Here is a 24,255-nt window from a genome sequence, read left to right as displayed (position 1 = left end):
GCGCCATACGGTTCCGAAGAGCCATAGTTTGGACTGGTATTTGTTCATTGGACAAAAGTGTCAGTGAAGATGCAGCAGTGTTTGCAATATCCTCAATCAGTCATGATAATCAGGTCACACGGTCCCAGTTTACCTTGATTCCCAGGGCTGGTGTAAGATAACCCATTTCTATGAGAAACTCATCCCATGCAGAGCTCCTTTTCCATCTGGACTGTGTGGGAAAAGTGCGGGTATAGCGAACTGTTGGCAGAACATAACCCAGGTAACAACTTCCACCCCAATTCATGGGCAACCAGTGGTAAGCTTTATCTCCACAGATGAAGTAAGTCCCAGAATAAGTAGCATATCCGGATTGGGTGAATGAGAAATCTGCATCAAATGCAAAGGTGACATTATTGATGACTTGTGAAAAGAGAAAAATAATATGAGGCCGGGAAACCCAAAGGAAACACACCAAACACTGGTTACAGAGGAACATACATAGTACTTTATTTTAAGGTCAAGCAATGACAAAGTCAAATGACAAATCAGATAGCTATCGGCCCTCAGTACAACACAATGAATTTCAACGGGGTTCGATGTATTCATGGAGAGACTGTACATTGGGACATTCAGGCTTTTATACATTTCTCCAGCCTGCTGTCCAACCCCTTTGCGGGTTAAACATTCCATGAATGTATTACTGGTCTAGGGTCTCTGCCAGGTCAATTCTAATTTATTCATCAGTATGTGCATAGATCAGTTCTGTTGATACAGGTAATCCATTTACATGCCGGTAAACAGTAGGACAAGGTCTCATTTCATGACCCTAACAAATGGCCTGTAGGCAAATTATACATTAGCTGTACGGAGGTCATGTCGACCGGATTCTATTCGGAATGGCATCGTCCACCATTTTGATGTACAGGGTGACTTTTACACAGCAAGAGAACCTAAAATGGCGGTTTGATCAAGATGGCGTCTTACATCAATTTCTAAGGTCAAGACCTTGTCGTAGAGAGTTATTGGCGTACAGTTTTAAGCAACTTGACGTAGGCCAATATACATACAATCGTTTACAATAGGAGGCATAATTTAATATCGAGTTTTACAAACCCTCCTTTTGGCCTATGCTAAGTGCTAAGACTACTTCTGATCTCCTTGCAAGTAACTCCATACGTCATCGTCCATACACCTTGAATCGCCGTCAGAGATATCTATGGCCATCAGGTCGTTCACTAAGATCTCTTTTAACACATACTCCTTGGAAGTTTTATCCGGGGCATATACCTTTTGTCCTATCGTACCTATCGCCTGAGCACAACATCCCCTAGCATCGAACATATACTAGGAAGACATTGGATACAACAACAAAGGAATAACAGAACTCCCAAAATGACCAATAAAACTGAAAGTACCTTCCAACCCCAAGATCGCAAGAAATCCCAAAACCAAGCACTAAGATTCCAGTTCCCCTCGGGAAAATGCACTTCTGAGCTAAGGACGTGCAGATTCTGAATTGCTTTGAAAATGGTTGGGAAGGAGTCTGGTACAAAAACACAGCAAGCGGACCCCACTAATTTACATACTCCACCACGTTCAGCCAGAATGACATCTAATGTCATCCGGTTCTGGAGTGCTACTAATCTTATCGCTTTCTGCTCTAATGTCATGTTATAGAGTATATCTGTGGTCCGGTTGATGGTTCTCTCCAGTACTCTCGCTAGTCTCCTAATGCCTTCGGAATTTGCTATCTGCCCCCAAAATGGCACAACTGATTTCGCTATATCTCCCATCACTTGTGCGGGGGTATCACCATTCTCGTCCCGCCGTGGATGAGCCTTCGAAACTTCCAAAGTGCTTGCTATGAATACCCCAGGTAACAGGATCCCCAAATAACAGGTTCCCTGCCAATCTCTGGGCAACCATGGAAATGCTACATTAGCGCAAACGAAATAGACAGGTTCGCCTACATACAAAGGTCTGTTTTCCCAGTCAAATTTGCAACGTTGGCACAGCCTTTAAAATCTCCCATTGGCCGGGTACCATTCCTCTGTATGCAGAAAGAAACTGAATCGGGGATATGGTTAACAGAGTAAGAAGGAGGCATGGCATCCTTATTGCCTATCAGAGCCATTTTAAAGGAAACCAAAGATTGGAAAGGACGAGATAGTCTATCAGAAGGCCTAATTGAAGCAACGTTGCCAAAAGCGAGCATCCCAGGGGAGTCAGAACACATTTTTTCAAAATTATTCAAATTAGTTCCATCAAAATTCCCCCAGATGCTATCATTCCATCGGCCAAAGAACAGTGCTCTAAGAGAGGCATAACAAGTAGTCGTCAAAGGTAAGGGATGAATATACCAACCTAGCCCCTTATCCCTGTGTTGCGGTAAATGTGAACAGACCCAACAATTGGTTTTGTTAAAAATGGCATGTGTTGAATTCATAATCAGCATCATACTATTATTGTGATACTTCTGTCTATGCTCAGAGTCCCTGGGTGACAGAGTATGGAAATGTACAAAAGGAGTAAAAACAGTAGGTACAATTTCAGTTGGCAAAAGAGGCTCTAGAGGATAAATCTCCTCGACATACCAGAATCCTAAAGCAGTTACCATAAAAACCCCAATTATTATCATCAAAACAAAGCAATACGTTTTCGGCACATTGTTCATTGTCCAAGTTGGTCACCCCCTTATTTACAGTCCAATACGGGTAGTAACGGTGGCAGACATCGTAGTCTTCGGATGGAAACCCCAATGTTTGTTGCTGGCAACCCCCCGGTCACGTGGCTTCTTAGTCCTTCCCCAACCCTAGCCGACGGAACCCCATTTCTCAAATTTGGGCAAAAGAAAGCCCTTGATGATCCTTTCCTTTTTTTGTTTGTACAGTCGAACCGTGCCGTAGATCTATTTTCTCAGCCGAAGATTATATCTGGTGGTTCCCGGTACTGTTTGATCCGGAAATAAGGTAACGTCACTCCCTGAGGGAAGCAACATATCAGAGGCAACGGAAGTTGCAGAATTCAAAGCAATGGTTTCCGGAAATGACTTTTCCAGAGAGTGTGGAGACAAAATGAACACTTCCCCAAGCCCCACGGGCTCAGAGAGATTCTCCGACTCACTCACAGTGCTATTTGCTGCTTCAGGATCATCGATTGCAGCGTTAGTGAGGGGTCCTGTTTCTTCTGTAACGTGCGGCGTCGGGTGAGGAAGTTTCTTGACATGCGTCGCATGTATCCAATTCTTCTTTCCAGCCACCCGCACTGCCGTTTGGGTGACCAACAAGACCTGGAATGGTCCCCGCCAGCGAGGCGCGAGGCAAGAGGACCGCTCGTATGCTCTCACCAGGACCCAGCTACCAGGCCGGATGTTGTGTCCTCATAACGTACAGGTAAAGCTGATCGTACCTGATGATAAATGAAATACAGATTTTTAGTCAACTGGTTACAGTAGTCTGAAAGCAATACATTCTCAACATTTCTCAATGCTTTAGGTTTTGGAAGACCCCAGATATTGGCAGGCCTCCCCATCACCACCTCAAATGGAGAGAGCCCAGTCTTAGTTTGAGGGGTAGTGCGCATGGCTATTAACACGATTGGTAAGGCGTACGGCCATTTTAGTTTGGTACCGGCACACGTCTTAGCGAGTTTGTTCTTTAGGATACCGTTATGTCTCTCTACCAACCCGGCACTTTGAGGATGTCTAGCCGAATGAAATCGCGTATCAATATGTAGTGCCGTACATATCTGTAAAATTACAGCAGCAACAAAATGTGGACCATTGTCCGACCAAATGACTCTTGGCAACCCAAACCGTGGGAAGTACTCCTTTATCATAATTTTCGCAGTGGTCATGGCTGTAGCATCTTTGACAGGGAATGCCTCAACCCATTTACTAAAGGCACAAATGACCACAAGGACATATTTTAAAATATTGCACCGCTCCATCTCAATAAAATCAAAATGAATTACTTCAAATGGGACAGAAGGAGGCCCAAAGCTACCCCTTGGAGTTACCGTCCCCTTCCCCACATTGTGCTGTAGGCAAATCATGCAATTCTGGACATAATGCTGAGCAATTTTCGAAATCTTATCATTTACCCAGACTTTCTGTAACATTTTCGTAATCTGTTGAGCACACACATGTGTGGGACCGTGTACCATAGTGACCATCATGACTATGTAGGCATTAGGAAGTAACCATTTCCCTTCAACTGTGTCCACCCAAAACCCGTCATCATCTAATTTCCCCAAGCATTCAGCCCATTTCTTAGATTCTTCCATTGTGGCATCAGCTTGGATATCCCGCACAGACCCAATATCCTCGTCCATTAAATAGACATCCCTAGTTTCTCTTAGAGCATACATTTCTGTGCGAAGATCTGTGGCAGTTTGTCTGGCTATCTGATCAGCGAAAGCATTCCCTTTTCCTATATCGTCTGTGATCTTTCGATGCGCTGCGCATTTCATAATCGCTAACTGACTAGGGAGCGCGAGCGCCGAGAGCAATTGTACTATCAGGGGGCCATGCTGAATCTTGGTCCCATGTGAAGTTAGAAACCCTCTCTCTGACCAAAGTCTCCCAAAGTTGTGAGCCACCCCAAAAGCATACTGACTGTCAGTATATATATTCACTGTTAGCCCTTCGGAAAGCTCACAAGCTCGGGTTAATGCTATAATCTCTGCGGCCTGCGCGGAATTATGTGTAATTCGCTTGGTCTCTACAACCGTGCTTAATGTAGTGACTGCATAAGCAGCTGTGGATGTACCATCCAGAAGTTTGAAACAGGAGCCATCACAAAATAGCTCCCCTTGCGCATTATCCAAAGGAGTGTCCTTAAGATCAATTCTGCCCTTTGTTTCTTGTTCAGTAGTATACAGGCAGTCATGTGACACATCATCACCGCAAACAGTATTTTGCCGGAAAGGTAGGAGTTCAGCCGGATTAAGAACACAACACCTCCTAATTTGTATGTGGGGAGCAAACAAAATTAATTCATATCTCGTCAATCGTGCGGAAGTGAGGTGTTGCGTTTGAGTTTTGTTCAATAGAACATCTACAGAGTGAGGCACCATCAGGGTTAGATCATGGCCTAGGACCATTCCCTCACTCTGCTTTACAGACGCGGCAGCAGCAGCAACAGCTTGCAAACATCTTGGCAAAGCGCATGCGACAGGATCAAGGGCGGAAGAGTAGTAACCGCACGGTCTATTCTTCCCTCCATGTTCCTGCGTTAATACAGCCAAAGCACATCCATCACATTCATGCACAAACAACACAAAGGCCTTGTTGTAATTTGGTGTACCCAAAACCGGTGCAGAGCATAATGCAGTCTTGAGAAGCTCAAATGATTGTTGATGTTCCGATTTCCATGGCAATGCGAAGAAATGCCCTTCTTTGTCAAAGCCAACATCGGTTTTATCACTAGTGAAAAGTTTGGGATCCATAACCTACAGTAAGAAGCCATACCTATTAAGGCTCTGACTCCCTTCTGTGTACTTGGGACAGACATGCCAGAAATGTGTTTTATTCTTTCAGGTGTCAATCTTCTTCCTTCCTTTGACAGGAGGTAGCCTAAATAGGCAAACTCCTGGCAACAATATTGAAACTTTTTAAGCGAAGCTTTGTGACCATGCTTAGCTAGATGGATGAGCAATAATACAGTGCCCTCTTTACAAGAGCTCTCAGAATCTGCTGCTAAAAGCAAGTCATCAACGTACTGAAGCAGCGTACAAGTAGGGGGTAATTCAAGAGTATCAAGCTGTTCTTTCAAGGCCCTACTATAAAAGCTAGGACTCTCGGTGTAACCTTGAGGTGCACGAGTAAATGTGAACGAGCGTCCCCTCAAGGTGAACGCGAACAAATATCTACTGTCCTTGTGTATAGGAATACTGAAGAAAGCATTCTTCAGGTCCACAACACTAAGGTAAGTAGCCGTAGCTGGAATCATAGTTAATATCGTCGTCACATCAGGCACAATTTGAAATTGTGGAGCGACAACTCTATTGATGGCACGCAAATCAATTATAAAATGAAACGGAATAGCATTATCGCCTTTTTTGTACATGGGTAGGATCGGACTATTGCACAAACTTCCTGTAAACTTCTCAATCACCCCACGATGCACAAAATCGGAAACAATGCTCTTCAAAGTTCGCTCACCTTCAACCGAGATCTTATACTGCGGAATACGTGGCAGCTTAATACCATGTTTCAAGACTATTCTAACAGGCTCAATCTGTAGAACACCGACATCATTGTCGTCAGCCGCCCACAAACACTCCGGGACATTACTGAATTCTGGTGGCAAAGGTCTAGTCAAAAATTGTGAAACAGAAAACTGCTGTAGTGAAATCGTCAAACACACTCCATCAGATGAACAATGAATTACCGCATTTAATTCCTTCAACAGATTCAACCCCAACAAATTCTCTCCACAATTCGAAGTCAAAAGAAATGGACAATGGTCCGTAAAGGGACCCAAAGAAATAAGAACCGGCGAAGAAACCGGACAAATGACTGGCGTGCCAGAAAACCCTACGGAGACATTGGTTTGCCCTGACAGTGGAATGTTTGGAACCCGAGAATGATCAATGGTGAAATTCTGTGCTCCAGTGTCTATCAAGAACTGATGTTTCCTATTTCCCACTACCATTTCAACGTAGGGACCTTTCTGACTAACGGGAATAGGTGTAGGTTCCAAACCCTGCTCCGGGCAATCCTAACAAAACAGAATATCATCAGAAGGACGCTCCTCAGAGAGGTAAGCAGCAGAAGGATGATCGAATATGTTTCTAGTATCCACACTCGAAGTCTGATTGTCTTGTGAAAAAGGTTGCTGAGGATCCAGCAAAAACTGACCTCTACCAGGGCCCCCCACCCCGGGGCGAACTCTGGGCCATCTACCCATACTCCCAAATGTGTTATTCGACCTCTGTCGAAGGACGTGGCATTGTGCACGCCAATTACCCTCCTGGCGACAATAGGCACACTGGTTAATGTTCACAGGACCCAAGGGCACATTCCCTTGTGGAACATACTGACATCTAATCTGCAAACTACCCCCTCTGGGGCCTCTAACAATTTGTTGTAACAATACTTTAGTCTTTAAGTCTCCTTTTCTCTTTTCTACTCATTATTGACACGTAGTACTGAGCCATGTGCAGTACTTCTGATGGGGATTTCGCCTGCCAAGCGCTCTCGGAAGACATAATCTGTGACTGGATGTCAGGCAGCAATCCACGCACAAATTTGTCCACAAATAACCTTTTCCCAGGTTCTGTGCCTAAATCCTGTCCACTAAAGTCTGAGAATACTTGTTCGAACCGATTAAAGAACTCGGTGGCACCCTCAGATTTTCCTTGGACACAGGCCGTAAGCTTGTCCCAAATAATTCTTTTTTCGGGAATTATAGTTTTTAATTTTGCAATGTTTCTGTCAGGCAAAGTGAGTATCACCTGAGGCGGTCTCTCACCAGCTGGCCTTTCCCCGTCAAGCCTAGTTATATTAGCCCACGTATCTCCCAACCCATGTGCATCATCTATTGTTCTAACCTGCTTCCACAAATCTACGGGCAGGAGTACAGGGAATAACAAGTCAATATCGCCTAGGGTGAACACTGAGGACTGCAAGACGGACTCTATCTCTTTATAGAATCCTGTCAGATTTTTCCTAATGTTGGGAATAGATTGCCTAATAGTGTTTACTTCCTGTCGTGAAAACGGGACGTGAACCAACTGCGATACATAATGTGCAGGAATGCCAACAGCAGCTATACCTGCTGCAGCATTAGCGGCAATCTCAACTTTTGGGACAAATGTCGGAGGTACCTCTCTCAACAGAGCTAAGTCGAGCGCTAAAGTAGTCAAAGAAGTGTCAAGTGAAAAAGCTCTCTTATAAATACCCAGTAACTCTGTGGGACAACTAACCTTCTTCCTCACACATTCATCCTGCAGGTACTCTACCATTACCTGAATCACCTTCCTCTGCATTTCTAGCGTATATTGACTATATGTGTCATATACCTCAACCAGAGTTATCGATAATCCAAAATCCATCTAATCGCATCTTTTATACAAATTTGTGCTTCCTCAGATGCCCATTTATGACACGGAAGAAATCTTTTCTGTACATACATATTCTCCTCTTCGTCATCCTCATTCCGTAATTTCTCCAAATCTCTCCTATACTCAAACAACCTCTCGACATGCTCATGTACTTTCTCCACAGTATCTCTTGATAGTGCTAAAGTATTCAGATCCCTCAGCCCTTGTGGGAGATCCACATTATTTAATTTACCCCACATTACGCATAAATGAATCCCTAAACCTTCAATAAAAACATTTTTCTCAGGAAAATTATCCTTATTAGACATGTGGCAAAAACATTAGCTTGATCATCTCTCTCCATACAATGCTTAGCCCCTGCAAACAAATCCCGCTTTTTATCTGTAGGGACAGTATTACGAGTAACAACCTTCGACCCCGCACCCCGATCAACTATAGTCGGTACAGAACCACTCGGGAGTGGAGGTGCAGGCAGATTCAATGAAGGTGTTATTACTGGTGAAATGGGAAGAGGTAGTAGAGCAGGCGGAGGAACAACAGCCGGAATAATAGGAGCAACAGGTTGAGCAGGGAGAGCAGGAATAACAGCAGAAAGAGGCAAAGCAACAGGAAGAGGATCATACGGAGGTGGTGCACAGGCACCAGACCTTCGCTCGTTTAACAATTTGTCGAGAAACTCCTCAGAAACATGAAGGTCTTTAGAAGGATAGATTTTCTGAATACCGAGTGAGAAAGCACTATCCATATTCCTAACTGACTCAGACTGTTTGTCCTGATCATATAACGACGCCTTTTCAGCGTTCGTTTTATGACGGCGCACATGTTTTTCCCTACTCTTAAGCTGCTGCAACGCTTCTTTTTTCCAATTCTGTAGAACATCAAATGCTGCGGGTCTGGCCTTTTTCTTTAACAAGACCGACTCTAAGTATTCAATACGAGGGATCTCAAAACTACCATTGATTGACCACTGAAGTTCGGAGGCATGTCTGGTTCGTCTGTGCCAAATATCATTAAATACTACACTTCCAATGCCATGTTTACAATACATACTAAACGCCGGCGACCCCTCCTGTGGTGCCGGATGGCTAAATTCCAAAGATTGTCGATCGCTGCGGAATAATGCCCTAAAGCAGCTAGACAATTTCCCATGCATTTCTCAAAAACTTAGTGTTACCTGGTCAATAATTGTGTCTGCAGATACAATGCGCCAAATTCAAATTGTCAGGGTTAAATTAAGAGTCGGGTCACGACTCACCTGACCAAACCTAAGGAGGACCGTACGGTTTATCAAAGGACTTACCTAACGAATTTTACCTTGTGTTTGGTGATTTCGGCAAATCTGCCCGCCTCAAAAGTGGACCCTCGTCAAGATGCCGTCTCATACTGCACGGCTATCGTCCAAGGATCGGATCGTGCAGCGCTGTAGAGGTGTTGCGTCTTGTTCAGTCGGGCCCGTAGTATCACACCGTCCGATCCCGGTCCGATAGCATGCGTCAACCTTCAATGGTCCGGCATCAATTTTGATTATCACGGCTGGGGGGGCAGTCTGTGGAAGTCAGATGCCCGAATCTGTGCCGGACTGAGAAGGAGCTGTGTCACTGCAGGCTGTTGTGAGTCAGGCCCCCAAAAAAAGAGGGCTCTGCCCATTTTTTCTTCCTTTCCTATGGATATGAGAGACAATGGGCCTCATTACAAGTACGGCGGTAGGGGGTTAACAGCACCGGTAAGGATTCCGGTGCCGTTAACCCCCTACCGCTGCATTCCGAGGTCCCTTAGCGGGTCCCAATATAATGATATAGGGCTGGCTGGTTTTACCAGCTGCCCTTAGCGGGATCTGCTAAGGGACCAGGGAGCAAATAACGGGCCTGCTATTTGCGGGCCCGTTATTAGCTCCTTTCCCATTCCCATTGAGCCCTATGGGGGCTTGAATGAGAATGGGGAATGGTTTTCAGAATGGGGACTTACTGGGTCCTCCAAGGTTGGAATGACCCGGTAAGTCCCCATTCCGACTACCCGGACCCGTACACGGGTTTGGAGGCAGCCATGGTGCTAATAGCACCATGGCTGCCTCCAAACTCGTAATGAGGCCCAATGTCAGAGATATTACTGGCATAACTTGATACACCGGTGCAACATTCACTCTTCATGATTGCACAAACCCCTCCTTGTGAGGCTAATAGGGTGTCCAGCGACATACGGTTCCGAAGAGCCATAGTTTGGACGGGTATTTGTTCATTGGACAAAAGTGTCAGTGAAGATGCAGCAGTGTTTGCAATATCCTCAATCAGTCATGATAATCAGGTCACACGGTCCCAGTTTACCTTGATTCCCAGGGCTGGTGTAAGATAACCCATTCCTATGAGAAACTCATCCCATGCAGAGCTCCTTTTCCATCTGGACTGTGTGGGAAAAGTGCGGGTATAGCGAACTGTTGGCAGAACATAACCCAGGTAACAACTTCCACCCCAATTCATGGGCAACCAGTGGTAAGCTTTATCTCCACAGATGAAGTAAGTCCCAGAATAAGTAGCATATCCGGATTGGGTGAATGAGAAATCTGGATCAAATGCAAAGGTGACATTATTGATGACTTGTGAAAAGAGAAAAATAATATGAGGCCGGGAAACCCAAAGGAAACACACCAAACACTGGTTACAAAGGAACATAGAAAGTACTTTATTTTAAGGTCAAGCAATGACAAAGTCAAATGACAAATCAGATAGCTATCGGCCCTCAGTACAACACAATGAACTTCAACGGGGTTCGATGTATTCATTGAGAGACTGTACATTGGGACATTCAGGCTTTTATACATTTCTCCAGCCTGCTGTCCAACCCCTTCGCGGGTTAACCATTCCATGAATGTATTACTGGTCTAGGGTCTCTGCCAGGTCAATTCTAATTTATTCATCAGTATGTGCATAGATCAGTTCCGTTGATACAGGTAATCCATTTACATGCAGGTCAACAGTAGGACAAGGTCTCATTTCATGACCCTAACAAATGGCCTGTAGGCAAATTATACATTAGCTGTACGGAGGTCATGTTGACCAGATTCTGTTCGGAATGGCATCGTCCACCATTTTGATGTACAGGGTGACTTTTACACAGCAAGAGAACCTAAAAGGGCAGTTTGATTCAAGATGGCGGCTTACATCAATTTCTAAGGTCAAGACCTTGCCGTAGAGAGTTATTCGCGTACAGTTTTAAGGAACTTGGCGTAGGCCAATATACATACAATCGTTTACAATAGGAGGCATCATTTAATAACCAGTTTGACAGACTAAACTGGAATTGGTTGAAAGGTAATATTTGCACTAACTTATTCCTAAGGAATAGGGTACATCTGTCAACGTAACACACAAAGCTAGTAGCAGGAGATGAGCGGTGCAGTGCAGCGGGCCCCTTGAGTACCTGGTCTGGGGTTGGGAAATTCGGAGGCCCAGTAAACCCCACCTGGGAATGGGAATGATGACAGGGGTCAGAGCAACCAGTTTGAGATGCAGGCAGACATCTCCCCCACTTGAAGGGAATAGGGGCCACAGGGAATTAGCGGATTGGTCATGGGGTAGGCGGGCACATACCCAACAAAGTTTAATGTTAAAGATGCAGGCATTCTGTCAGGTGAGTTGTGGGTATGTATTCTCACTGTGAACCCAAGATTGGGCAGAAGGACTCATATTCATGACATGTAGTGTTAAAAGGAGCAGTCACAATGACGCTAATAGATCAATAAAGAAACAATAGACAACCAGACATTGTGGCAGGAGCTTCACCTAATGTCAAAAACCAGAGAGTCTGGCTCGTTCTGCAATATCAGAGCCCATGGCAGGGCCTCGAGACAGTTCTTAACAGGCAAATAAATGCAAGGTGCTGTTCTGCTGACTCTTCTCAATTCAGGGCACCAGTGGTGGCTCGTCCATAATGGGTGAGAGGCCATCGAACTGTCAGCCCCTTTGCCCATTACGGAGGAGCTGAGAAGCCAGCCCAGTGAAACACTGAGCACTCCCTCAGCTTCTTTTTCCAGCTGAGGGAATGCTTTTGGGCTGGCTGAGCTGTCAAAGGGAAACAATGTTTCCCTTTGACAGTTCAGTTGTCCAGCTGCGCATGCTCAATGAGCCATGCCAGGCTGGGGGCGGTTCCCTTTCCCAGCCTTGCATAGCTCATTGGAAATGCTGTCTGGGGAAGTGCATGTCTGTATATGTGAGGGGGCACTCCTACATCTCATCGCACATACAGACAGAGCAGCCTGGAGCGGGGCGTTTTGTCACCCATGCTCAGTCCCCTGCACGCATGTGCAGGAAGTTCTTGCTTCCTGATTTCTGTTAATGCTGCAGGAGCTGGAGCGCTGGTGAGGAAACTTCAGGACTGGGGCAGAAGGTATGTTTATGTTCATTTGTTTATTATTTAAATATGTGTATGGGTGCCTGTATGCTTATGTTATGAGTAAGTGTATGATGATGGATGCTCATGCGAATGATCAAGTTCTTGCTGTGTACATTTTGTGTGAATGCGTAGGTGTGTTTGTGCTGGTCTGTGGAGCTGATTTTGGTGAGTGGGGGAGAGGGGATTGTACAACAAAGGCATTTTATAAATGCATTTATTGCATAATCCCCCTCCCCACCAGCCAAAATCATCTCTCTTTCTGATGCACTGTGAGGTCCAGGGGACAGCAATGGTATTTTTTACTGGACATCTATCATAGATGTCCTGTAAAAAATACCATGCTTTTCCCCTGGGTGCCACAGCGCCTTGCATACACACATAATCATGTTGATTGTGTGCGCCTGTGAGGTGCTCTGAGGCTCAGAGGACAGAGATGGGATTTTTTTACTGGACATCTATGATAGATGTCTAGTAAAAAGTATCATCCCTGCCCCCTGACCCTTGCAGCACCTTACACACATGCATAATCATGTTGATTGTGTATGTCTGTGAGGCCCTGTGGGGTCTATGAGACTGGGATGGTATTTGTGTACTGGGCATCTATGAAAGATGTCTAGTTAAAAAAAACATGCCTGCCCCCTGGACCCCCAGCGTCTGGCATACTCACATAACCACATTGATTGTGTGCCTGTGTGATGAGCTTGGGGCCCAGAGGTCAGGCATGTCATTTTTCTTTAGTGGACATCTATGATAGATGTCCAATACAAAATACCATGCCTGACCCCTCTGCCCCCCATCGCCTTCCATACACACAATGACATTCTTCATCACAGTGATGAAGGGAATCACTCCAAATGTATCTGGTACTTGAGTTTCTCTTACCCCAGTCTCTCTGGAGGGGGAGGTCACTCCCTTAGCTTCTCACACTGGCTTTACAATCACCACCCCCTCTGAGAGAAAGGAGATCCTTCTTATTCATGTTCACACTCGTGGTACTTTGTTGCTAGTCACCGAGATGAGGGAGATTACTCCAGAGGTTTCCCAGACTTATAGTATTGCTGCATTTATCACTGAGATGAGGGAGATTACTCCCCAGAGACTCTCCCCTTTTACGTAGTTTGAACTTGACTACTGGGATGAGGGATATCGCTTTGGTTGCTGTTCTCAGCTGGTCCCACTCCCTTACAGAGTCTCCCCTGTCCCCAGTTACCTGTGTTTGTAGCGGGACACATCGTCAGTTCTTACAGGGGCAGTGTATCACGGGGCAAGCGCAGCAACTGCTTTTCTCGCTCTCTCGCATCCAGCGGTGCCTTTGTGGGTTCCTTTGCAGCACAACAGTGTCTGTGCTGTTCTTGGACCAGTCGGTCCACCTCCACGAGGTCGTGCCACTGTTTTCAAACTTCATTCTTCCTGATAAGCCCTTGCTCAGTCGGGCTGCAGAGGACTCCCTTGGTTTACCCCTGGCATCCTCAGCGGTATAGATCAGCTTCTGCAGCATTCTGTTTTCTCACCCATTTCAAATCTCCCGGGCTCTCCAGGCTTCACACCTGGTGCTCTCCTTTCAGGTAGTCCTTCATCTCTTCTACAAGTAGGCTGGGTCCTCCCCAGCGTAAGGTCACAGTCCTTCCCCTGTTTCCTTTGGCCTATCTTCATCCTTCCTAGTGGCCTCCTCGTCTCAGTACTTAGTGGGTGAACCCTCTATATACTTCCTTGAGTGCTCTTGCATGTCTCAAAAGCCTCAGGAAGGACTTGTAAGTGTCCTGGACTTTAATTGATTTGACTGTGCTAAACCTGTGTATTTATAGGTTGAAGAATGACAATACAAAACAGTAGTGCTTTCATATGGGTTTATAATACTTTGAGGAGGCCTTAAGGTCTCAGGGATGAGATGGCTAGGGGGTCCTGAACTGAAAGTGAGTCCCTATCCCCAGAAGGGGAGTCTCTCCATGCAAGGTCCTCCTGCTTTTTACCACCCCTGGGGGGATTATTGGGTAGAGGCCTCACCTCCCTAGCCTCCCAGAGAAAGGCTCCCCTCTGGGGAGAAGTGACAAGATCCTGTGAATCGACACACAGACCAGAGACGGACCCACTGCAGAGGCATTGACAGTCAAGGCAGAGTTGGGGCATGGCCATGGAAGATCAGGCCGAGTGGAGGTGGGGTCCTTGTCGGGAGCAGGGATCTTGCAGCAGTGGGTAGCATGGACCCATGCCAGCAATCCGGTGCACTTGACAGCTGGGTGCATCGTCAGCAGGATCTGGTGTGGTCCACGCCACGTGGGCTGGAGTGCCGACTTTCGCTGCTGGACCTTCATAAAGACCCATTCGCCAGGCTTCAGGGGATGGCAGGGCTCAGTGGCTTGTTCTGGCAAGTCAGCTTTGACCTGGACATGAATAGAACCAACAGTTTTGAGCAGTGTACAGCAATACTTTAGTATCGTCTCAACTAGGTGAAGATTCAGGAGGTGTGGAGCTGCTGGGGGTACTGTTCGTATTCTCATAGGACATCCTGTAGGGATCTCACAGGCGGATAGGCCTTGCATGCGTTGGAGGTTGTTGTGCATGGCGAACAGTGCTAAGGGCAGTACCTGAGCCACTTTAAACCTGTTTCCCGAAACACTTTGGAAAGCCTTAATTTTAAGTCACCATTTTAGCCTTCTACACAACTGCTCAAATAGGGTGGTAAGCACAGTGAAACTGCTGAGAAATACCTAGTGTTTTTCATATCTCCTTAATGATTTGACCAGTAAAGTGGATGCCTCAATTGCTATCTATTACAAGGGGCTACCCAAATCGTGGTATAAGCAACTTTTTTGGCAACATTGACTGCATCTGCCCTCCTAAACAGGAAGGCTTCTACGCACCCAGAGAACACACCAACTATGACCAAACAGTAGGCATAAGACATACATCTGGGGAGCTCCGTAAAATCTGTCTGCACCTTTAAGAAGGGACCCTCCGGTACTGGACTTGCAAACAGCTTTGTTTTAACCACCTTCCCAACATTGTGATTCCAGAAAATGGTGCATCTTTCACAATAATCCCATGCGTCTGTGGCAAAGCAAGGGGCTATCCAATCTCTATCTACAACATGTATCATTTTTACCTGAGTGGGCAATGCTGTGGGCCTCTGAGGCTAAGTATGTAAGGAGTACCATGGGTGCTACCAGGCAGCCGTCTGGGGAATGCCAAAGGGAGTTTGGACTCAAATCACAGGATCACTGAGCCCGAGTTACCTTCTCTGCTTCGGTCTTGGACAGCAATACAAACAAGAGTCTCGTTAGGAGCCAAGGCCCTGTTTAAGGCAGCTAACTAGCTGCACTATCTGCTAGAGCATTTCCTTGTGCAATGAAAGACTGAGAGGGGTCATGTCCTTTACACTTAACAATGGCTAGAGCAGACGGGAGCACATATTTTTTATTCAAGGTAGGGTTACCAGTGGATGTCGAGTAAAGTAACCTCGCTGTTTCCAGAGTCCACCAAAGTCTTGCACAACAAGAACAAGGGAACACGTGGATATGATTGTCATTCTTAGGCCTTGAAGATTCTGAATGATATAACAGCAATAACTAGCATTCTAGGCTGGGGCATTTCTACTAGTATACGTGTGTGACAAAGAGTGGGCGAAAAGGGAGGGGGGAGTGGGAGAGGAAAATACAAGACAAAAAAGGTTGGTCAACAATGTACCAATGCATACTGCAGGCATAACTAGCTAGGGTGGGGAGATTGGGGAGGGCAGGACAGACAAACTTGCTAAGCCTAGTACATTCAAGGTCGTGCAAGTGTGCAGACAGAAGTACAAGGGAGGGGAGGGGGACAAGTGCGCCCAGTCCAGCATGGGCCAGGGTTAAGTGCAGAAATGGATGCCACTCTCATGGAACGTATTCCGAGTGCAGAAATGTAAGGCAGAGGGTGAAGGCCCGAAGGCAAGTGCAGGACTGGTGGGGGAGCCTGGGAGCTGTGAGGCTCTGGAGGTGCACCAGGCAACCACTCAGGTGACTGATCAAATTTGGGTAAGAGAATGAGGGAGGGAAGCAGGAGAGAAGAGAAGAAGGTTACCAATGGAGAGGGAGAGAGGAAGAGAAGAGTAATGTCTTGAGGAGTTTCTGGAACTTAAGGCGGTCCGGGTCAAGACAGAGAGAGACAGGTAGGCGGTTCCAGAGGGATGCACCTGCAAAGGATATACCCCCAAATCTCTGTTTGGAAAAATGGCTCACCCGCAGAGAGTTGGAGGAGGCAGAGCGGAGGGCTCTGGAGGGAGAGTATTTAGGAAGAGAGCATTGTAGGTAGCAGGTGCCCCAGCCCCAGAAAGCCTTGGGGCTATACAGAGGGACTTGAACTTGGTCCTTGCAGTCACAGGGAGCCAGTGGAGGGATTTCAGCACTGGAGAGATGCAGTCCGTGGGCTTGAGAGCAAGGATAAGTCGTGCGGTTCTGTTCTGGATAAGTTGAAGAGTCGGAGAGTAGAGGTAGGAAGATTGTGAAAGAGACTGTTATAGTAGTCCAGTCTGGAGAGAACCAGTGCTCTGGAGACAGTGAGCCTTTGGGTGAAGGTGAGAAAAGCTAGAATACCTCGGAGCAGGTGCAGCTAGTAGTAGGACTTTCTGGCCATGTCTGAGATGTGAGGAGAGAAGGAGAGAGTAGAGTCGAAGATGACCCCCAGATTTATTGCCTCACTAGTGGGTGAGGGTGCAGGACCAAGGGTGGTCAGCCCATGCCAGGATACACGCCCGGGTGAGGGTAACAAGTTCTGCTATCTGGGAAGATTTTGCCCTTGGCAATTTGTATGCCTCGAGGATGTCATGGGGGTACATGAAGAATAATCAAACACAAATTCTCCTGTCACCTGACTGAGTAGACATGAGCCATCTACAAAAAGGTTCAACTATGGGTTCTGCAGCAGGACATCTAGCAAACAGCACACAGTGACAATTGTGTTTATACTACCAGGAGACAATCGTGCAGCTCCCCATCCTGCAGGGTGGGCAGCAGAGACGCAGGGTTAAACAGAAAAGATTGGTTCAATGGTACATTTGCGGAAGAAATAAGCAGTTTCTCATACCAGGTCATGTGGGAGTTAGACGCATGCTGTGTCTTCTCTTCATGCAATAGAGCTAAGACTGAGGGGGGCACTGACATGGGACCAGGTGGCCCTGTACCAATAGATCGGTCTTTTCGACCAACAGGGCAGTATCATCAATGACCGTAAGCAAGCTGGTAGTCCTACTGCCAACGGGTCTAGTTAAACACAAAAAGAATTGTGTCCTATACCCTTTTGTCATTGGTAGAACTGGCACTATGTTCCAGATATAGTGATTTCCATTTTGGAACACTGTTGGAGCCTAGGGAGGCACAAAATTCTCCCACATAAAGCACCACATTTATTTTCTCCCCGCAAATTAGAGGGTCAGTATACCTCGGGGGAATGCCTGTCTCTCATCTCATCTCTGGGGGGAGGGTGGCCTTCCAAAGCAAGCCCAGGCACCTAATGTAGTCTAATGTCCTAATTTATCTTTTTGTACTTTTGGTGGAGGAATCCTGAGTCCCTCACACCATGCAGTGGTCTCATTTGATGTTTTCTTGGTCCTTAGGAGTCCACCTTTTAGAATTTCGATCTTGAGGAAGGCAGAGCACAAACCATCCAGCCACCGAAATGTACAACCAGCTGTTGAACACTTTCTTCACACAACAGCGTGGTGGCATAGCTTCTTTTTTGGCCTAGCTGTGTCTTACGTAGACCACTGTCCCATGACTAGGTCTTTTGACCCTATAATGGTCAATTGAGAGGTTTAGTTAAAGTAGCAAGGGCTTTAGTGACAGGATTGAGAGGTCAATTAGAAGACCAACCTGCCTAGGAGTGTGTCTAGCGCTTGCTTCTACTATCCTCCTTTTTCGTTGAAACCAGCCATGTGTTTTTGTTTAAATCTTATTAATGATTGTGTATTTATTGTCTGTTCTATATGCATAAAAAAAACGAAAGGTATATGTTTGTAATCATACGCAGTGAGTAATGATTCTTTTGAGATTAAGCAAAACCTTTAAATTGTAAGGAAAAAGCATAAGTTGTGACTCGTCTGTTCCACATTGAGTGGCATTGATTGGGAACGTCTCTGCTGCGGATTGCATCAGGCGGATTGGAGAGGAATTGTATGTAATATTACATCACCACTTCACCAAGAGGTTTTGAGAATGTATTTCTGAACAAGTAATTTGTCTACCTAGCAGGGCAATTCTTTTTGGTTTTGACTTTACTACCCTTGCCCCGTACAGAGGAAGGGCTGCCCTCAAGTATATATGCCACTGGGTCTAGGCATACACTGTGGTATGACACAGCTGAAACTTATCATCAAGTAACTGTGTTAACACTCCTTGGGCAAAGCCCTCACATTCAGAGCAATGTAACACAAATGCTTCCCAGAATCCGGTAGACCCAATGATGGGGCTGTTGTGAGCGCTTGCTTTATGGTGACAAAGGCATCCTCTGCATCCTGGGACCATGGCAGGAGTTCTGTCGTCGAATCATACGTGAGAGTCTGAAGGGGCTTGAATATCATGCCTACACTAACTGACCATCCTGAGAAACCCTCTCATTTGCTTCCTGGTCCGAGGCTTGGGTAACTTCTGAATTGCTGCAATATGATCCTCGGACAGATGTCTTTCCCCAGCTGTAGTCTCATGGCCCAGATATTTCACACAGGGTAAACACCATAGCAACCTGTCTTTAGATGCCTTGTGACCCCTTTCTGCAAGTGCTGTCAACAAAGTGAGGGAGTCCTGCTCGCAGGCTTCCAAGGTGGGGGAGGGTAGCAGCACATCATCTACATACTGCACTTTCGTTGGCCCACCTGGGAACACCACCAAGTCAAGATCCTTCTTCAGGATTTGGAAGAGCAGGGTGCGGCTTTCCATGTACCCCATTGGCAAACATATGCATTTGTACTGTGAGGATTTATATTTAAAGGTGAACAGGTATTGAGTCTCGGTGTACTGGAATGGAGAAAAAAGCTGAACACAAATCTACACTAAAATAGGTAGCTGATGCAGGACAGGATAGTAGCTGGGTTGGGAACCATGGGAAAGGCAGGTAGGACAGAAGCGTTTACTGCCTGGAGGTCCTGTATAAAATGGTAGATCTGCTTACCTGGTATCTTGGTGGGCAAAATCGGGGTATTGCAGGGGCTACATGTGGGCACAATGGTACCTTGTTTACGAAGATACCCTATCACTGCACAGATATCTTCTTCCGCCTCTCGGTTCAGGGTGATATTGACCTGCTCAGATGTCAGCATATAACCGGCTTCATTTGCGTGAATGGATTATAATTTGGTGGGAACTCGGTCCATCAATCGCTGTTGCAACACGGGAGTGCTGTCCCGGTCTCCTAAATTTGAATCGCAAATCTCCTGTAACACTGCCAAAATTGTGTGTTCTCTGTGGGCCAATATATTGAGGAATATACCATTAGGGAAACAGTAAATGGAACATTTCAGTTCACACAAAAGTTCTAACCCAAGCAGATTGGCATGTGAGCAGGGACTCAATAAGAAGGCATGGTCCTCTGAGATAGGAGCCAACGTGATCATATGCAGGGAAGACACTGGATGGGGTATCAGCATACCTCCAATATCAACAGCATTGACATTTCATCAGAGTGAATGGCATTTGGAAATTCATAAAACCTCAGAGCAGAGCGTGATGCTCTAGTGTCAACCCAACATGAAACATTTTGACCAGCAATATTACAATCAACATAGGGGGCACTGGGATTGAGCAGAATGAGTAGTGCAACTAATTCAGGGATCCTCTAGCAATCCTAATTTTCACTTTTTTGGTGAAGGTGGTGGAGGTTGGGGCACAGCCAACCCAATTCTCTCTTCTTTACCAGGCTGCGCCCTCTTATTTACCAGACCTCTGCCTCTTCATACGCTCCCCTTCAGAGTCATCAAGGTCCCTTGTGCTGCGTTCAGTCACTGGTGTACTCACAACCGCTCTCCTGCAGTTTTTCTATTCTTCTTGTCTATTTCTCTTGTTCATGCCTGCATCTCAACCCCGCCACAGGCCAACTGTTCTTCTCCACGCAACTATTCTAATCTTACCTCTCCACCTTTGGCTGACCTTTCCCAAACCTTTAACATTGCATCTGGAACTCTTGTTCCCTTAGCAATAAGGACCACTCTGTTCTAGACCTTTTTCTCGTTTCCATCTTCACTTTCTCTGTCTCACAGAAACTTGGCTGTTTCCTTCCAACACTGTTATTCTGGCAGAGCTTTCTTCTGCCCAGTCCTTCTTTTCCCATACACACCGTCCTTTGGGACGTCTTGGTGGCGGTGTGGTTCTCTCCGCTGTATCTGCAGCTTCCTCTTCTCTTCCTATGTATCTTCCACTCTTCTCATCCTTTGAACACTACTACTCTTCCTTCTCTTGCCCCCCTTTGGCTTTCATTGTCATTTATAACCCTCCTGGCCCTGTTTCCACTTTTTGCGATGATCCTGACCTTCTCTCTACTGTCTTGCCCTCTGCTACATCTCTCTTTCTCTTGGGAGACCTTAATCTCCATCTTTCCTCTACCCATGCTACTTTACCACTACTTTCTATCCTAGGTTCTTCTTCACTGCTACAGTTCCCCACTCCACCCTCTCATACATCACGGTCCTCCCTCAACCTAATCTTTTTCACTATCCATATCTGTGCATCAGTTACTGCTCCCCCACTCAAGTGCTCTGATCACTCCCTTCTCTCTTTCTCTTGTTCTCTCCCTCCTCCCCCTTCTTCATCCTCCTTTACTGTCCATCACTGTAACCTTTGATTCTTTGATATTCCCTGTTTTTCTTTAGCTAGTGTCTCTACTCTCCCCACCCGTTCTACCTTCTCCTCTCTTTTGGCTGATTCTGCCTCCTCATTTCTTTCTGACACACTGACTGACTATCTTGACCTTCTTTACCCCTTGGTTGCTTTTCCCCCGTCCCATGGGCCTCCTCAGCCTTGGATGTCACTGACTCTTCAACCCACCCACCACTCGCTGCGACAAGCTTAGCAGCATTGGTGTAAGCCTAGGGCAGCAACCAACATGTCCCTTCTATCTTCTCTTCACTGTACCTAGCATTCTCTGCTCCTTTCTGCTAAACTGAAACCAAAAAATTGATGGATGGAATATTTTGAATTAATCTGAACCACTGGCATTGCTCTGGGCAACCTTCCGCACCACCTTTTTTTAGTCCATCTGACCCATTGCAAAAGGGGTCCAGCCATATGCAAATCAGTCAGGTACAGACACCAACAATGAGAGCAGCACTGCCCGAGTTGCTCAGCCAGGTCTCCTCTGCACGTAAACAGATGCAGCCCTAGACATGTTTCGGCCTTGCTGGGCCTCCTCGGTGAGGTGCAGCTTGGTTCCCTATGGGGCAGTGAGCAAAGGACCCACGTCTGGGAACACCCTCTATCACATAGGGAGACAAACTAAAACCAAAAACGTGATGGGTGGAAGATTTTGAATTAATCTAAACCACTGGCATTGCTCTGGGCAACCTTCCACACCACTGTTTTTTAGCCCGTCTATGCCAATGCAAAAGGGGTCCAGCCATGTGCAAATCAGTCAAGCGTGATTTGCATATGGCCTTTCCCCTTTCTATAATGGCTTGGTAGGTGAAGAACAGTGGTCTGGAGGGTTGCCCAGAGCAATGCCAGAGGTTAAGATTAATTCTAAACCTTCCAGCCATCACCTCTTTTGTTTTGCTTTAGTCACTCCAAGTGGGACGGTTATGCCCAGTCGTGGGTCCCGTGCCTGCTGGGCCTACAGACCCAAGCTACTCCTCACCGATGAGGCCCAACAAGGCTTAAATATGTTTGGGGTTGCTTGTGGTCTAGCGCAGAAGGGATGCGACCTAGCAGTTCGAGCTGGACTTCACCTTTGGGGGTAGGACCAAGCCTGATTTGCATATGGTCTTTTCCCCTTTCTGTAATGGCTCGGCAGGCGAAGAACAGTGGTCTGAAGGGTTGCCCAGAGCAATGGCAGAGGTTAAGATTAATTCTACACCTTCCAGCCATCACCCCTTTTGTTTTGCTTTAGTCAGCTGAGTGGAATGCGTATGCCCAGATGTGGTTCCCTTGCCTTCTGGGCATTGAGACCCAAGCTACTCCTCACTGATGAGGCCAACCAAGGCTGAAACATGTTTGGGATGCGTGTGGTCTCGTGCAGAAAGTATGTCACCTAGCAGTTCGGGCTGGACTTCCCCTTTAGGGGTGGGATCAAGCCTGATTTGCATATGGCCTTTCCCCTTTCTGTAATGGCTTGGCAGGCAAAGAACGATGGTCTGGAGGGTTGCCCAGAGTAATGCCAGAGGTTAAGTTTAATTCTAAACCTTCCAGCCATCACCTCTTTTGTCTTCCTTTCTGCTACGCAACAATATTTTCACTCTCTCTTCACCTCAGTTGCCTCTCATCCTCGTTGCCTTTTTCAGAATTTAAACTGTATTCACTCCCCTATTCCTACTTATCCTGCGTCACTGTCTCCCCTCTCTGCATCTGACTTTTCCAATTACTTTACTTTCAAAATCTCCCTACCTCATTCCTCCATTCCTCCATTTCTCCTCTCTTCGTCTTCAAGCTGTTCTACTTCTCCCTTCTGTGTGATCTCTTTATTTCATCCTCTCACCAATGGTGAAATTTCCTCTGCCCAAGCCCGAGCTCACCCCACTTCCTCCACTGATGATCTTCTCCCTCACCCCATTATGCTGCCGGTTTACTCGACACTTCTTTCCTATCTCACTGCCTTTTTCAACACTTCTCTTTCCTCCTCTACGGTTCCCTGTCACTTCAACCAAGCTTCTATCCTCTCCATTTTGCAAAAGCCTACACTCTGCCCCTCCTAGCCTTCTAATTTCTGCCCCATTTCTCTTCACCTCTTTTATCTCAAAGCTACTGGAGCGTATTATTCCCAAGTGTTTTTTAAGCTGCACTCTCTATTACCTCCCTTCCAGTCTGGCTTTAGGCCACGACACTCTACTGAAAGTGTCACAAACTCACTTCTCACATCTTACTATTCTAAATGTTTCTCTCTTCGTGTTCTTCTAGATCTCTCTGATGCATTAGACACTATCGGCCATGCTATCCTCTCTTCTCTAGCTGAACTATATTCTTCTCAACTGGATTTACTCTTACCCCTCAGGACGCACCTATTCTGTTTACCGGGCTAGTGACTCTTCACCCACTTCACCCCTCTTACAGGGTGTCCCTCAAGGCTCAGCTCCTGGCCCTCTGCTTTTTCCTCTCTGCACCTTTCCTCTCGTCTCGATCATCTCGTCCTTTTACTTTTCTTATCACTTCTATGCAGATGACTTGCAAAATGTTATATCTTTCACCTCTTTTAATGACTGTAATCACTCTTCCTTGACTGCCTGTCTTCTTGTTATTCAGTCGTGGATGTCCTCTCACTAGGGTAATCTTAATCTCAAAAACAGAGGTTCTTTTCTTCTCTGCTTCTAAAATTCCTCTCCCTCTCTCTCCTTCCCCCCTCTACGCTTTCTATTTCTCTATCAGCCCGTAATCTTGGTGTCATTCTTGATTTTTCACTGTCCTCTGCTCTTATCTCTTCTATTTTCTGTTCCTGACACTATCTATTGTTTAACATTCAAAATGAACGTCGGTTCCTCACTTTTTCGTCTATGAAATGCCTTATCTCCTCTCTAGTTTTCCCTATACTATTTTTCTTGTCGGTCTCAGGACATCTTTCCTTGCTCCCCTTCATTCAATCTATCATTCGTCAATCCAGGTACTCTGCCTTCTCTCTCCCGTTCACTCCATCACTTCCTCTCTGCACTCTCTATAC

General features: G+C 46.2%; 1 long non-coding RNA gene across 1 annotated transcript in view; it reads right to left on the bottom strand.

The window, feature by feature from the left end:
- Positions 1 to 464: 464 nt before the first annotated feature.
- The window catches only part of LOC138567316 (uncharacterized), an 85,533-nt gene continuing 61,742 nt past the window's right edge, over positions 465 to 24,255 (bottom strand). The window contains exon 2 of the long non-coding RNA XR_011302165.1: positions 465 to 3,390. This is a non-coding gene — a long non-coding RNA (uncharacterized lncRNA). The remainder of the gene's footprint in view (positions 3,391 to 24,255) is intronic.

This window comes from Ambystoma mexicanum, chromosome 2p (assembly GCF_040938575.1).
Source record: "Ambystoma mexicanum isolate Mex_15411 chromosome 2p, UKY_AmexF1_1, whole genome shotgun sequence".
NCBI lineage: Eukaryota > Metazoa > Chordata > Amphibia > Caudata > Ambystomatidae > Ambystoma > Ambystoma mexicanum.
The sequence above is the reverse complement of the archived record's forward strand: the minus strand, read 5'-3'. Positions and strand labels throughout refer to the sequence as shown.